Source organism: Bactrocera oleae, chromosome 2, assembly GCF_042242935.1.
Source record: "Bactrocera oleae isolate idBacOlea1 chromosome 2, idBacOlea1, whole genome shotgun sequence".
Taxonomy (NCBI): domain Eukaryota; kingdom Metazoa; phylum Arthropoda; class Insecta; order Diptera; family Tephritidae; genus Bactrocera; species Bactrocera oleae.
In genome coordinates this window covers 46,444,158-46,462,018 of record NC_091536.1, presented here as the reverse complement: position 1 = coordinate 46,462,018, position 17,861 = coordinate 46,444,158, and the positions used below count along the sequence as shown (strand labels likewise).

At 34.2% G+C, this 17,861-nt stretch overlaps 1 non-coding gene across 1 annotated transcript; it reads left to right on the top strand.

The window, feature by feature from the left end:
• The first annotated feature begins 303 nt into the window (after nucleotides 1-303).
• On the top strand, nucleotides 304-17,861 carry LOC118682399 (uncharacterized). Its single transcript, XR_011398031.1, has 3 exons — nucleotides 304-3,675; nucleotides 11,373-11,687; nucleotides 16,875-17,861. It is a non-coding gene; the product is annotated as an uncharacterized protein (transcript).

Below are 17,861 nucleotides of genomic sequence, written 5' to 3'. Positions count from 1 at the left end.
GTATCATAAGGATATCTCAATTTTTACTCAAGTTTCAGCTTTCACAGACGGACGGACGGACGGACATACAGTCACCTGGATTTCAATTTGTCTCTACATTCTAATTATTGATATATATATATAACACTATATCTAGCTCGATTAGTTTTAGGTGATACAAACAACCGTTAGGTGAACAAACCGATTATACTTTGTAGCAACAGGTTGCGAGAGTATAATAAATACGAACCGGTATCTATAACAACTAAATCCGGGCACTTCAGTTATTAATTTCAAATTAAGAAGGCTAAGTAACAAAAAAAAAGTTTCGGTTATACATATATACGGAAATTAATATTAATTTTGTTCGAAGTGAAAAACTCTATTTAATGAAAAGAGCTTTCGTTCACACATTTATATATACGAAGATATTTCCTGAATTATCCATCAGTTGGCTCTGAGGAATTTAATTTATTTCAATACAATTTCTAAATGAGCTCAGACTCCAAAGTAATCTCCCGATTCTTGGCCACAAGCGCCCATGCGAAATATAATTGCCCCAGAACATCGAAAATTCGACATCGGATGATACTGACATCCTTGAGCGATTCTCATCGTTCCCCCGAGCCATCAGAGTAGTTGCCTACATGATCAAAACTAAAGTTAGCGGAACACCTCCAATATACCCCCACTGCGATACATTAACGCACCTACAATTACAAAAAGCAAAAGGCGCTCTTATCGCATGTACTCAAGCGCGCTACTTCAGCCGAGAAATATCATTATTAAAAGATACGAAACCGCTTAGTACTAAATCCATTTCTGAATACAAGGGGTCTGCTTTGTACGAATGGTTGGCTTGTCAACTCCAGCCTGACATTCAACGAACGACATCCCATAATCATACCAGAAAAATCACGACTTGCCACGTTATATCTGCATTATGTCCACATACTGATGCTACACGCCGAGCACCGCTTCATGCAACAAATAGTTCGCCAAGAGTTTTATATTCCCCGTCTTAAGCCTTAAATAAAGAAGTGCATTTACATGTTCAAAGTTTGCACAACGTACAAGCAAAAAATGTGAACGCAGATAATGGCAGCACTTCCATCTGAACGCTGCATTTTCGCTCTGCCCAATAAAAACAAAAAAAACCGCTAAAATTAATAAATGAAAGAAAATTAAAAAAAAAATAAATCCGGTAAAAAGTCGATCGAAATAACGACCCATTTATGCCACATAACGTGGCCCAAATTTCCAACTCAATCATGCGACAAACTTATAATCTAAATAACTTTTTTCCCATATAGATCATTATGGACGGAAAGCACCAACACCAACGCCAGCAATACGTTCGGCCGTTAATGTGCCGCGCCGTGGGGCAAATCCAGTACCCCGAACTACGGCTATCACAGCCCCTCCAATCGCTCCTCGTAGTGGCACGCGCCCACTAACCACGTCAACATCGCTGTCCGAGGAGCAGCACCGCCTCCGATGCCCGCTATATCGTTGCCCACAACGGTTGCAACATTGCGGCATATTTAAAGATATGTAACCTATTCAACAGCAGCAAATCGCCCAGGCACATAAACACTGTCTAGCGCACACTCATGCAACAACCGCATGGGAGTCTGGGGGCCTATGTCAAATGTGGCACCTCACCTCACACAACGACACTACCACCCAGGATAACCCAACACACCGGTCGATCACCCCACCAACCATCAACAAAACCACAAACACTTTTAACACATTCGATCTCATTACCTCAAATCATCCCGACTGTAAAGCACACGGTGGTTCGCAATTTCTTCTAAAATCAAAAGTAAAGCACGTTGTTTTAGAGCCAGTTTCAGTACCATCAATTCAAGCAGCTTTTTTAGAAATCCAGACCGCCAGTGGTGCGATTGCCATTACTTCTTTGTATCTCCCACTTTGATTCAACATAATCAAACAAAAACTTTTAAAACACTCTTCGATAAAAAGGGACCTTGATTTTTTGTCGAAGAAGTTTCAAATTCCAGACATCTATTTCCAGGTTCACAACTTACGAACCCCAAAGGCCACGAATTATACAAGTGCGTTTCACAAAACAACTTAAACGTTTTGTCTGCTGGCAGTCCCACATACTGGTTGGCCGATCCTAACAAAATTGCGGACTTAATTTATACCGGCATAAACCCAAATCATCTACAAATTTCTAGTAATGAAGATATAGGCTCAAATCATTCTGCTATCATTGTCAATATGAATATGCCTGTTCACTTACCGTAAGTAGCGTATTTTAAATAAAAGGTCCAACATAAAATTTTTTCTAATCTTGGCTCGAGTCCCACGTAAACCTTAACACGGAAATAAAGACTGAACAAAGCAAAAAAAAAAAATTAAAACCCTAGTTGTCAGAGCTGAAAGAATAATATATTGCTGAATTTCTTCAGAATGTAGATCCAAATAAAAACGACGATTGCAATCTATAGAGAGCTGCCAAATATCTAAAATGTCTTCCGAAGCGACAAGTACCGGTAACAGATATAAACAACACGTGGTGTAGATCTGACAAAATAAAATCCATAAGTAGTGACTATCAGCGTCTTGACTGTCCATGCCAAATGGATAAACCAATGCCTTACATAAAACTGACTAAAGTACAAGCAGAAATGTCGCATTTAAAAAATGTTAAATCACCTGGTTCAGTTAATATTGGTAAAGGTTCAGGTAATGTTGGTAGGCTAAGCTACTTTCCTAAGCAATGGAAATGCGCTGAAATTATAATGATTCCAAAGTCAAGCCAGCTGGATAACGAAATATCATCTCCCAATATATTTGAAAGAATACTTCTTCAAAGATTATTGCCATTCAATATCGATCATACCGAACTATCAATTTGGATTCAGGCTACTACACGGAACCCCTGAACAGTGCCACAGAATTGTTAAAAAAATACTAAAATGTTTGGAAGAGAAACAGTACTGCAGTTTTCTTAGACATTCAACAAGCTTTTAACAGGGTCTGGCATGCGGTGATGTTATTTAAATAATACTGATACTGCCAGCACCACTCTATCTATTTCTTAGGTCATACTGAGATTACAGACTTTTCTACGTAAGAATTAATGATGACACATCCGACACAAACGAAGTTAAAGCAGGTGTTGCGCAAGGCAGCGTGCTTGGCCCAACTCTATACACAATATGCCAATAATAAACGACGAAAATATAACTGTTGCCACATATGCAGACGACACCGCCAACTGAACGAAATAGAATCCTGGCTTCGAAACTGGAACATTATGGTAAATGTAACAAAATCGGCGCATGTTCACTTTGTCATGAAAAAAGGAGATTGTCCTAGCGTTAATCTCAATCAAACAATCTTCCCAAAATGACTTAGCACTAAGTACCTCGGAATGCACTTAGCCTCAAGCCTGACTTGGCAGCAACATACGTATAAAAACCAAACGATGTCAGCTTAAAATTAAGACCAGAAAAATGTACTGATTACTGGGTACCAAATCGAAACTTAGTCCTAACAAGTAAGGACGATACGAACATTTCATACTCTAGCAACTTGCAATGATCAAAGCCGGAGAAATACCTTCAGGTGTTGCCAAAACTTTATATGAAGAAATGTAGCGAAAAGGTTTAACTTCATTGTTCGGCAAAATTGTGAATGGATTACAATCAAATTTGGTATGTAAGTTATATTTTTATTCAATTCCTTTATTCGGTAGCGACGGTGTTGTCGACTACCCACGAACTATTTAAATAATAGTTATTTTTTTATTATCACTGCTTTTACTTTATTCGGTAGCAACGGTGTTGTTGACTACCGCGGAATTATGTTTGAATATTTATGTGCGTTGTGAGTGGTAGCGACGGTGTTGTCGACTACCCACGAACTATTTAAATAATATTCCGTTTATGCGATAGGGACGATGTTGTCGACTACCACGGAATTACGTTATTTTAAATAAACACAAGTTGAGCTCCATTCTAAAACTGTTTTATTAAAATTACATTTCTCTTATTTATAACCTACTATTACTATCGCCACTACTGCCATTGACGCTGCTTTTCTAAGTTTCTGCTGACGCCTAAGCTTGTGTAAGGCATTGCGTTACATCCGCCGGTCACACGGTCGGTGGCTACTGCAAGGTGTTGAATTGCGGCTGTCGGTCATTCAGAAATCCAAACTACATAGGTTGCAATTTAGGCAGTTCAAGAGACTGACTTAGTTAACTATTGTTAACTTGTATTATATTAACTTATGTTGAAGGTCATAGACTCACTTAGTTTTATTACCAGATTTTACTTCCCGTCAGCTAAAATGATACTAAAATCATTGGGTGCAGAGAAGTGGAAGGGCTGATTGCATTAATCTTTGACATTGCTTAGGTATACTTGAAAACTTTTCGAGTAATTTTATAAATATATACATATATTATATATAGAGTAAAGTCAGCCGGACGTTTCAAAATCCTGAATATCAGTTATATAAGGGCTAAGACAAGTTTTTGCCCGATTTAATCCATTTTAGGCACAAAGATATTAGAATAACACCGTTTCTCAATTTCATTAAAATAACTCCCACTTTGGCCGATATGTAGAGTTAACTGAAAGTTTGAAAGTGTTTATATTACGTATATGGCATAAAATATGTCGTGAATTGAATTCGGCCTATGCTATGAATTGTAGCTTTGAATATTGTCAGTAATTTTTGGGCTTTTCTTTATATTTAAAAAAATAATTTTTTGTTGTGTTGTGGAAGCTGGACTTTACCATTTTCACAACACATAGTGAAGGAATTTGTTTCACGCATTGTAGACTCTGAGGCAAAACCTTAGCTAAACAATGCCTACAAACCAAGTTCATAGAAACAATATGAAAGGGATCAAAATTAGGCGGTATTTCAACCAATACACATTTGAACGAACTTTGCAAAGGTACTGAATTATTATCAACCCTATCATCAACTTCAATTAAAATTAAATTTTTAGTAATAATTACATTTCGTATTCTACCTAATTGCATATATTTTCTATTTCTTTCTCGTCTTTCTACAATTCTTCTTTATATTTTTAAGTTCAAAATGCAAAAACAAAAATGTATATTTCTATTTTCGTTTTTGTGATAACGGGATTTTAGTATAAGGAGAAGTAAATATAGGCACCATTAAGTCTGCGTTCAGCTTTAAAATTAGTTACAAAAGTATTAAAAATGATAAAGAAATATTAAATTCAATATTTTGTTGGATAGCCGCGTTGTTTTAAAACCTCGCTCAATCGATTTGGCATTAATCCTACCAACTTATCTGTTTCCTCAGCTGTAATCTGGGACCATTCTTCTTTCATAACATTTCGCAAAGCCTCTTTACTTGTTATTGTATGCTGACGAATTCTTTTTTCCAACAGATGCCATAGATGCTCAATAGGATTAAGGTCAGGTGATTGAGGGGACTTTTTAAGTTGTCCAGGAACGTTGTACAAGAGCCAAAGTCTAACTATTTCAGTAGTATGCTTCGGGTCATTATCTTGTTGGAACCAAAACGTCGAAGATAATCCAACTCTCTGCACTTTGTTTCAAATTGTTTTTTAAAATGTTCAAATTACCCCATTTATCCATTATGGATTCAATAAATTCAAGCTGACCCACACAATAATTCCGCCACCTCCGTGTTTAACTGTACCAACAAGATTTTGCTTTTCAAGAGCAGTTCCTGAAATGCAAAATTTGCTCCGAAGATATTACTTGTCTCCAGAATTCCGGCGACTTATTTATATAATTATGAGCAAATTCAATGCGCTTTCGTCTGTTTACAAGTGAAATATATGGTTTATTTCGAGCGACTCTACCATGATATCCAGCTTTTCGTAAAATTTTTTTAGCAGTTTCGGCACAAATTGTTTTTTAATGGTTATATTTACGTTTTCAATAATCTTTGTGGACGTAATTCGAGGGTTATTTCGGACGGCCAGATCGCGATTTTGACGTTAAAATTCCGTTTTTTTTTTAATTATTTACGACGCGCTGGACAGAAGAATACGTTCTTCCAATAGTTTTGCCCAATTTTTCTGAGACTTTCGCCATCTTTCCACAGCATAATGATAATTTTTCTTTCCGACAGACTAATTTCTTTTCCTTTGGTTTCCATTTTATAAATATAATTAAAACGCGTCACGTGGTCTTTAAACGACTAATTATATTAAAACACAATAGAATCTACGCAACAATATATTTCCAATCAGTGATCGCAACCGTACGATAATTATCGTACATATGCGATAATTTCATGCCTACGTACGATGTACGATATGATATCATTATCGTACGCAGATTGTACGATAATTTTCATTATGATGCATTAAAAATGTATCTTATTTCTACCCTCGCAGACAATTGGGCGATTTTTTTTTATAGGAAAAAAGAGGAGAAGGCGCGAGCTCTTGGCTCTTGGCTCTTACTGCTAGCAAATATTTTTTCCGTCTTTTTGCTCACAACGCCATCTACTGGTTCGTTCAACGAACAAATAATATCGATATTGTGGTTTGATTTCGATTATGTTCAGACTTCACAGACCTTGCATATTTAGTGTTCGAATGTTGGCTGTTTTTCTTGTTATTGTATTGAGCTAACGTGCTCGCGTTCAAGATTTAAAATAGTAATTCGAAAAAAACTGTAACTGGAAGCTCAACGCGATTATGCTTCTATATTAAGTGATTGTGTTTTTATATTAATGAGTAAGTATGTCAATCGAAAACTTTAATTCATTGGCTATAAACTATATATAAACTATCATTTTCACTCTGTAGCTGTAAAGTGAAAAATGAGTTATTTACGTGAAGATTCCGAAGAAATAAATAATACTAAACCAACTGATGTTGACTTGGACATTGCAAAAATTAGCAATAATTAAAATAATTGTAGTCATTCTTTTTAAAAGTACGATAATTTCGTTTCATGTACGATAATTTTACGCTACTGGTACGATAATCGCCTCACTTCAAGATGTGAACACTGTTTCCAATTCAAGCTAACTGAACGCAGACTTAATGGTGCCTATGTTTACTTGTTCTTACACTAAAATCCCGTTATCACAAAAATGAAAATAGGAATATACATTTTTGTTTTTGCATTTTGAACTTAAGAATATAAAGAAGAAATACATGCAGAAAATTTGAACTGAATTACCTATTTACATTGTGTTTTTACTTCACTTAAAACATGTGTCGGGTGAACGCAGACTTTATAGGCTATGTGTATGTGGATATGTACTTGTACATATACATATGTTATATAAATTCAATCAAAGAAGCAAATTTAAATATATTATATTTGGTACATGAGTAAAACGTCAGAGAATTGGAAAACGTTATATTAGGAATACAGGGTTAATACCGATTGGTCTAGACCAATTTCATTCATATTTAGCGTTAGGTAAGGTTAGGGTTCGATGGCTGATCCGGGAATCGCACTGTAATTACAATACGCAGTCATTTGTAAACAATACAAATTTGCTTAGCAATTAATTTCAATTCCTACCAGCTCGGTGGGATATCTGAAAGTGTGAGCTCCCAAGTGTTTAAGCCTTGATTTCACAAACGCGGGACAATCAAGAAGGAAGTGTTGAGATGTTTCCACCTCCTCTTCTTCCATACAGCGTTTGCAGCTGGCATCAGGTAAGACCCTCAACTTTATAGCGTGGGCACCGATAGGGCAACTTGAAAGAGGCTAGCCTTAAAAGAGTCTAAAAGAAGAAAAGAACTGATAGTAGACTAGCTCTGACCATACTCTCGCGAGGCCCAGCTATCGAGTAGTAGAACACACGAGGGGAATTGAACGCAACCCTTTTCCCATTCTACTGACAGGGTGACTTTCCTTGTCAGTTCGTCAGCTTTACAGTTACCTCCGACTCCGTGTTGACCTGGCACTCGTACTACTCTTTTTACAAAGTACCTCGATGCCATTGTTAACAAGGTTAGGCATTCCTTAACCGAAGGCTAGTATCGCCGCCCTGCTATCAGATTGGATAGTCACTTCTCTGAAGGAGATTGCACTCGGGAGCAATCAATCTACCTGTTCCTTAATTGCAGCAACACATTCGTGCAGAATGTAATGCAGAACAAAATGTTTCAAATGCAACGGCAATGGTCACATCGCCAAAAATTTTATGGTTTGGGAAATATTGCGATAGCGGCGAAGCATGTTGTTGATGTGTTATCCTTAGAAGTCGAAGTTGATAATGTAAAAACTGAAAATACATTTCTTGTCGTAAAATAAACAACGAAGTTATTGTCGGATATGATTTTATTCAGCAATTCCAATTAGAATTTAATGCAAATGGAAACTTTTTCTTTAATAAGACAAAGCAAATACACGAAGATGACGAATTGAAAAATGTCTCAAATCCCATATACAATATTACAGAAAAGGTGCCTGAAATTGATCTATTTTCCCAATATAAAAACGATGTTTTTAAATTAATTATTAAATGCAATCCTGTAGGTAACACGATTGAATATCCTATTCAGCTGAAGCTAATACCGAAACACCATTTCATTAATTTCAATGAGAGTCCAACTCGATTGTCTGCAGCAGAGCGTGACGTACATATATATGTAGTCAAGAGCCAAGTCGACGAGTGGTTAAAATTTGGTATAGTTCATGAAAAAAAAAATAAAGTAGTACTTGAAAAAAAAAAGAGGGAAGTTATCGTGTTTGCATTGACTATCGAAAACTAAATGCTGCCGTGTTAAAAGTTTGCTTCCCTTTTCCAATCATCGATGAAGTGTCAGAGAAGATGCATTGAGAGAAATTTATTTTCGGTAGTGGACCTCAGAAATGGGTTCTTTCACGTGCCAATCGAAGAAAGTAATGAAACATATTCAGCATTTGGAACCAAAGAAGGTTTCTTTGAAACTACTAAGGCACCGTTTCGATTTTGAAACTCGCCAGTATTGTTTATGCATTATGTAAACTACATTTTTTGGCAGATGATAAACAATGGTATTATGAAGTTCTATGTAGACGACAAACGTAGTTGTTTTCGGACAGACATCGGATAAATGTCTGAAGCATGTAAAAATGGTTTTGCGGAAGGCTCAAAGTTTCGGTCTGGAAATAAAATGGTTCAAATGCTTATTAAGAGCTCTTAAGAGATAAACTTAAAGCTGTGAAAGTTTGTATTGTACCCAATATAAAAGGCGTTCAAGCTTTCCTAGGTTTGACGGGATATTTTAGGAAGTTTATTTAAAATTATGCCATCATAGTTAGACCTCTAACACAGTTGTTGAAAAAAGAACCAAAATTTCTAGCAATACTTGATTTGTAGTCAGCACTTACGCAATAATCCATTTTGAACATTTTTAAACAGAGTGGAGGATTTGGTGCAACATTAGTACAAGAACATGAAGGGAAGTGGCATCCTGTATTTTATTAGAGCTGGAAGACCTTACCTCAAGATGAAAGGCTACATAGTTACTTTCTCGATTTCAAAGCTGCATACTTAACAATAAAGCGGTTACGCCATAAATTAATGGGTATTCAGTTTGATTCAGTTACCGATCAGTAGTAGAAAAATGGCGGTCCTACCCCACTTGGTGAAAAAAACCATTCACCAGCTGGGAAAACCATTGAAAGGAAAATATAGGTTTTCTTGCACCAAGGTGGGGTAGGACCGCCATTAATGTAATGGGGATCCTACCCCACTTGGTGAAAGGAAAATATATACATACACACATATACAAGGTGCGTTCCAAAGTAAACAGGACTTTTAAAAAAAAGACAGAACAAATAGTTTTATCGGCAAAATCAATTAATTTTATTCAAAATAGTCTCCTTCTTCTTTAATACAGCTTATTGCACGGTCCAAAAGCATGTCAAACGATTGTTTTAGCTCGTTACCCGGTACGGCCGCCAGTATGCCGGTGCAAGCCTTTTGAATGGCCTCCAAGTCTGCATAACGCTTTCCTTTCATCGGCAAATGCATTTTTCCGAAAAGGTAGAAGTCGCACGGTGCCATATCAGGTGAATACGGGGAGTGGTTGATTGTTAAAATGTGATTTGTGGTCAAATAATCGGTCACAAGTGTCGATCGATGAGACGGCGCATTATCGCCAAACGTTTCAAAACTCTAAGGTAGAATACCGCATTAACGTTTTGGCCGGGTGGAACAAATCTTTGTGGACAATACCCTTGGAATCATAAAAACAAATCAGCATTGTGTTCACTTTTGACTTCTCCAGGCGCGATTTTTTGGGTTTCGGCTCATTTCTCATGTATGTCCTCACGACCACTTTGAAAACGTTGAAACCACTCGTGCACTCTGCTACGGGATAGGCAATCATCGCTATAAACTTGTTTCATCTTAAAACTTAAAACGCGATAACTTCACTTCCAATAGATGAAATGTCATGAAATTTTTACTGGAAGTCGATAAAGGATAGCAGATTCTAACGCACTAGTCGGCATATAGATGGCGCCACTAGAGGTTGCTTTGTTACTTTTTTACTGTTTACTTTGGAACGCACCTTGTAAATACACAAACAGTCTTTTTATTATGATATAATTTTTAATAAATTTGTAAAAAATATATTGTTGCTCAAAAGTCTATTTTATTTCAATATAAATTTCAGATGATTTTCATATAGAAATTTGACTGGCGTAGAAGCAAATGTGCAACAGGACATAAAAATAATATATCGTTTGCACATTTGTATGTATGTTTGCGAAAGCAAATGTTCTACAAAAGCATATTTCTGCGGTCATAAAAAAATTGTCTATAGACATATTTATGTAAAATCCGATATGAGGCGAAAAAATAAACGAATGAATATATTGACGCAGATTTTTGCGTATTTTAGAATTGTAAATATTTTAGAATTGTAAAATATTTTAAATCGACAAAAGCTCCGTTGCCATTGTTGTCAATTTTTTCTGTATTTTGTGGGCTTGCAGGGTTATCACTTTTCCCTTCTAGAGGGAACATCAAAAAGTTGTTCAATTTATGATTTCTAGCTTTTGCCATCGTCGCGAAAAAACGCTTGTAGGCAAACGCATGCTCGGGGAGATGTGTAAGGCGCTTGCTTTTATGAATGAAACGACTTAGCTTATTGCAAGGGCACCAGTGTTCATGAATGAAAATGTTGTTGTTGTGTGATTTACTACAAATTTAGGATTTGTTAATTTGTACTATGTATATATATGTACATGCATCAAGCTAGTATCCTAAAATATGGAAGTTCATATATTTTAATCAGAAAGGATTTTCAAAATTAACTTTTAAACCTCAATATAACAAATTATTCTAAGACTTCAAAATACTTACATGTGTTAAACAACCTAAATATGAATCTCACTTCTTTTTTTGGGCTAATTATATATTTATTTATTAAGGAATACCTGTCAGTGGCCCTATGCTACAGGAAAAAGCAAATGATTTTGCCGCCCGATTTAGTATTATCGACTTCAATTGTTCTGCAATCTGGATCAATCGTTTTAAAGTTCGACATAACATTGTGGTGGGAAAAATTGTCGGCGAATCTTCGTCTGTTGCTCACAATTTAACTACAAACTGGTTGATATCTGTGTGGCCGAATTTACGAGGACAATTTTCTGATGATGAGATATTTAATGCTGATGGAACTGGTATTTTTTACAAATTCTTGCCGGATAAAACTTTAAAATTTCAAGGTGTAAATTGTAGTGGAGGTAAGTTGTCGAAAGATAGAATAACTGTCATGGTAGCAGTGAGTAGCACTGAAAAGAAGAGATTGCTCGTTATTGTAAAGTCACTTTTTAGAAGTGTCAAGTCATTACCTGTCGATTATGCTAACAATCGTAAAGCTTGGATGACGTCAGAACTTTTTGAAAAGTGGCTTCGTGATTGGGATCGTGATTTGGTGAAAAAGAAGAAAGAATTCGATAAAGAAGATGACATTCCTTTATCTTTGTGGTCACGAAACCTAATTTCAGATTCTTCAGCAGCACCGGAAATTTGGGAAGATTATGTTGACATCAATAGTGCTCTCCTCACACCCGAAGAACCCACCGATGAAAATATCGTACAGAACATTAGTGCTAAGGAACAACTAGAAAGTGATGGGGAAGAGGAAGTCGAGGAAGCACCATTACCTACCGCAGAAGAGGCATTAAAAGCTACAGAATTATTATCACGATTTGTTCCCAGCAATATTGAAAATGATAATTTGACCATAACTATGTCTTCTATACACAATAGTATTAGAGATTGTTTTTACAATAGAATGAAAAAAGGAAAGCAGACAAAAATTATAGATTACACTTGTATGTGAGTAAAAACACGTCAAGTGGACCCCCCATTTTCCACTTGATCATCGAATTTGAATGTGAGTATTTTTTCATAAAGTAGTCATCATAAGCAAGTAATCCCCTGCTCAGTTTTTTTAAATTTTAATTTTAACAACAATTTTTATTTAATTGAAAATTTTTTCTACTTTTAGTTAAAAAATTAATAACTAGAAAACTATTGGTGATTTTTTAATGAAATTTTCAGCAGTTATAGTTCAAAACTTTTGCTTTGAAAAAAAATGTATGAATTTAAATAATTTTTTTTTTCAAATTGTTAATTAACTTTTAAGTTAAGAAATGAAAATTTTAATGACTTCTCCCTCAAAAATTAAAATTTTTTTATTTTAGCAATAAACATTAAAGTAACGAAATCCGCAAAAAAATTTGACCGATCGCGATTAGATTAAGCAAAAAAAAATTTTTATGACGGGCGGTAGCGCTGCCGGTATAGCGCTGCAGGTATAGCGGTTCGGCAACGCAACACTTAGAGTGTGTTGCATATTTCATTTGTATGTTGGGATGATGGTCTCACATTTTGCTTGCAGTGAATTAGCATGAATGTGGTAGAACAATATGCATAATACCTACCCGCTTAATAGGTTCAAAGAAATACTTAAGACGGGAATTCCCTAATCCAATAATATAATACTTCATTTTTTAATTAAAAATATCGTTATTTTATGATTAATTTTATTTCAACAAATGAAAGATAATAAATTAAATAGTTTTTCATAAATAAAAAAAAAGAAGTTAAATAATTCTTAAATTAATTCTTATAACTTATACGTATTGCTTTATTTCTTTTTTTTAACTTTATTGGTAACGATTTTAATGTCTTTGGCGAAAACTTTGCACTCGAGTGATGTATTATTAAGAGCTCTGTAATGATGATATTGGCGGGTATTTTTTATGGTTACACATCGGTCATAACGTAATTTAAACATCTTCTCATGGGAGTCATGATCTTCTTGAGAGCAAATACCAAAGTTAATTTTTTTAAATGCATTCTTACCCCATTCAAATAATGAAGTTGCATTGGTTATGGGCTTATCGCTTTCCCTTTGAAGACTTGCACGAAAAGCTTGCCTCTTAAAACTTCCTGCCAAACCATCACATGCTCCTTTCCCATGAGAAGTAGCAAAAAAATTCCATTCCGCGTCCACGTTGAAATCTTTTTTATGATTTATTAAATTCACAAAATTATACTTATTTTTGTACTGAGAAGCAGCTCCGTCCGAAAAATAGAAAATTTTTTTTATTTTATCCGCTCCAAACTTATTTTTTAGAAATTTTATCAATTTAAAATTAAAAAGGTGAACTGAGCTCGCGTCGTGACAAACTTTTTCCGAAATTACCACGTAGTTTATATGTTTCATTTCTTCATTTTCTCTATAGTACACAACGTAAGGGTGAATTGTATCCTGACTGGTATTCCAATGATGAGATTGGATGGCATTTTGAACAGTAAAAGTATAATTTTCAGAAAAATCAAGGCAAACGATAAATTCTCCATCCTCAACAGATTTTTTCTTGTCAGTAAAATATGACGCTTGAGATCGTGCAAGGAAATCATGTCTCAACAATTCAGGCCATTTTTGTCTTAAATCATAAAAAAAATCTTCTTTTGTCTTCGTTTCTTCAATGATTTCAGTTCTAAAAAATTCAAAATAAATTAACTGAATAAAATAATAATAAAAAAATGGATAATCAAAGGAATTAACAATTTAAACATATAAAATCTAATAATTTCATTATTAATATGTAGATTGCGTAACAAAATATAAAGAATTACTCAGTGGCGTGAATATAAAAATTATTTGATGACAATAATTACAAAAATTTTAAAAGAAAAGGAGAGATTTGAAATTTCTTTACCTATCAGTACTTTTCCATTGGCTGTATGTAATTTCATTTATTTTATGGTTATTAAGCAATAGTTCCAATTTGTTTATAATACTATCACTTCCTGGACACTTAGTACACTTTGAAAAGTAACACAATGATGCAGACTCTTGGCAAACAGAGCTTTTAATTAAATCATTTGAGCTTTCTGAAATTATTGTCCCCTCTTTTTTTAATTCATTTTTAAATCCAGCTAATTGCAATTTGAAATTTTGATGGATTTTACACACACACACATTATGAGTTCCACTTTTGCCAGCAGATATACATTCCCGAGGTCGGAATTTTTGAAATTTGGATAGTCCAATCTTTTCGTCAGGATAAGCTTCTTTAAATTTTTTGTGTATTTCGTGAACATTATATAATAATAGTCGTTTTTGTTTTTGGATTTTCTTCCCATTTTCAATCACCGAAACATAATCTTTCATACCAGGCATTACGCGGCTGACATCATCGGATAGATAGAAAGCTTCAATACGATCGAGGGTTTCAATGTTTAGAGATTTTACTCTCTTAATCATAGGTTGCGATGCGAATCCTCGTTCTTGTCGTATTTTTTTTGCAATTCTCACCATTCGTTTGGAAACTTTAAACTCTTTCCTTATCATTTTAATCGACCAATCTGTAGGAAGCGTAGTCAAAACCTGAATTTTATCAGCTCTACTAGTTTTACCATTGAAAGCAGATTTAAAGTTATTAAGTAAAAGCTCTTTTGGATCAATTTCACTATTTACATTGTAAATTTACTCACAACATTTGTTAAAATGTTTTGAAATTCTTTATTACTTGAGACTCTCTTGATTTTGATTGAAGGTTCACCAATTTCCGTTAAAAACTTATTAACCTTATCAATTTTTAATTTGTTATCTTCCGGTTTGCAATGAAAAGTAGGATCTTTTTCTTCGTCATCTTCGATAACATCATTTGACTTCTCAGGCTTGTTGACTTCAGGACATTTATTCACCGATAATTCACCAAGAATTTCAGGTTTTCGGCCTGAATAAATAGTCCGTTCACATGAATTGTACATATAATTCCCAATAAAATCTTTAAAATCATGAGCGCGGTTTTTTGTTATTGAAAGTAAGTTTTTAATGACTTTTTTATGATTTTTTTTGTTAAATGGATTGCAGCATTTCTTAACGAGGCTCATGATTAATTATCAACGAAATTATGAATGGCTCGAGATATTCGTTTGTTGTTCACATACTTGTAGATACTGGGACATAAATATTAAGATGCTTTCATATTTATTTCTTTTAGCCGCAAAGGATTTAGTTCGAATATCATTTTATTTAAAACAAGTATTGTAATGTTAATTGGATGTTTTATAATGAATAAAAAAAAATATGGGGTAAAAAAAGTATTGATTTTTAATACTTAAAGAATAGGAAATTCCAGTTAAAAATTTGGCCTTGAAATATTAATAGCGGGTATTCAATACATTCTGGTGGATTAGGGAATTCCCGTCTTAATTATTTCTTTGAACCTATTAAGCGGGTAGGTATTATGCATATTGTTCTACCACATTCATGCTAATTCACTGCAAGCAAAATGTGAGACCATCATCCCAACATACAAATGAAATATGCAACACACTCTAAGTGTTGCGTTGCCGAACCGCTATACCTGCAGCGCTATACCGGCAGCGCTACCGCCCGTCATAAAAATTTTTTTTTGCTTAATCTAATCGCGATCGGTCAAATTTTTTTGCGGATTTCGTTACTTTAATGTTTATTGCTAAAATAAAAAATTTTTAATTTTTGAGGGAGAAGTCATTAAAATTTTCATTTCTTAACTTAAAAGTTAATTAACAATTTGAAAAAAAAAATTATTTAAATTCATACATATTTTTTCAAAGCAAAAGTTTTGAACTATAACTCCTGAAAATTTCATTAAAAAATCACCAATAGTTTTCTAGTTATTAATTTTTTAACTAAAAGTAGAAAAAATTTTCAATTAAAAAAAAATTGTTGTTAAAATTAAAATTTAAAAAAACTGTGCAGGGGATTACTTGCTTATGATGACTACTTTATGAAAAAATACTCACATTCAAATTCGATGATCAAGTGGAAAATGGGGGGTCCACTTGACGTGTTTTTACACATGTGTTATAATGTGCTGATTACGTGCAATTTTGATTTCGATTTAATATGTTTGTATACACATGTATTTATAATATTATGTTTCTGTATTAAAATACTTAAGTACATACATATTTACATGAAAAGGTTTTTCATTTCACAAAACGCTTTGTATGACGTTCGTTTATTATGACGTGTTTTCACATTTATATAAAAATTACCGGATTTGACGGTTTTGATTCAAATTTTATTTTGACGCTTATGGAAAGCATGTTGTCGTGTAAGATTTTTTTTTTAACTCCAATAATGACCATACAAATTTTTTTTAATTTGATAACTTTTAATTACCTATAAAGCGGACTCTCCACAGCTTCTTGAACACTTATCAAAAATTTTTTACGAAATAAAAATTTTAACTTGAAATTTACTTTAAAAGTGAGTAGGCCGCCTGTAGATTTTATTTAAAAATTTCCCTCATTACCCTCAGGTTAAGCAAAAAAAAAATGTTTTTTTTTTTCGCTCCCCCATAATATACTTGTCCATATATCTAATGGTTTAATTTTCTATATATTTTTTATTTCAGAGGCGTCCTCCACAGTTTTTCTAACATTCTCTCTAAACACAAGGGTGCAATGCAAAAAATGCGAACGTGTAACCTCTGAGCAAAGGATGAGAAGTGCCCAAATGAGTTTGCTTCACAACCAGAAGTCGCACGGAGCCGAATACGGTGGTTCCGGAAAGATTCGAGTAGAGTTTTTTGAAAAAATCCCGCGAAGAACTGATGTACTATGACATGGTCTATTATCGTGATTAAGGGACCAAATCATATTTTTTATGCATATACATTAAGGCCAGAAATTTTCCGGAACCTTTTTTTATCTTCATCAATATTTATTTTGTCGCCTTCAAAATATGCTCCTTCTGAAGCGATACATATATACCACCCCCTGCGAATTTTCTTTAACGGCCTCAAGCGGGAATCTACGGCAATTATTTTTTTTTCATATTCGCGGTTTGGTTCATCATGAACTCGTTCCAACGGGACAGATGGTCAATAAAGAGTATTAGTTAAGCGTTTTGAGGTTTGAGTTAAGCGTTTCGTTTGCGCGAAAACATCCGTCGTAAACGGCCGAAACTGTGGGCCAACAATTTTCGTAATTTGTAGTATAAGTAATTATTTAAGGGATTGTATTGTTAGATGTATTTTATTTGTTTAAGTATAAATTTTAAGCGTTAATATTATATTTATATTTAAACTATATAAGTATATATACAAATTAAATATTATATATACATATTAGTAGTATTAATTAATTTGAATAATCAGTTTATGTATATACGTGGTTGTGGTAACAAAAAGGTAACCAAACTGCTAACATATGCATTTGTTAAAGGTAACAGATGGATAATCAACAGAGTAACACCAGGTAGTGTTATTGAAAGAGAAGGCGCAAATTTTAAATCAAATCTTGTAGTTTTCACATGAGAGAACATCGAAAAATGTTACTTCAAAAAGAGAAATACACCACGCAATGTGGTAAATGAGAATAAAGGCTATAAATAAACACAA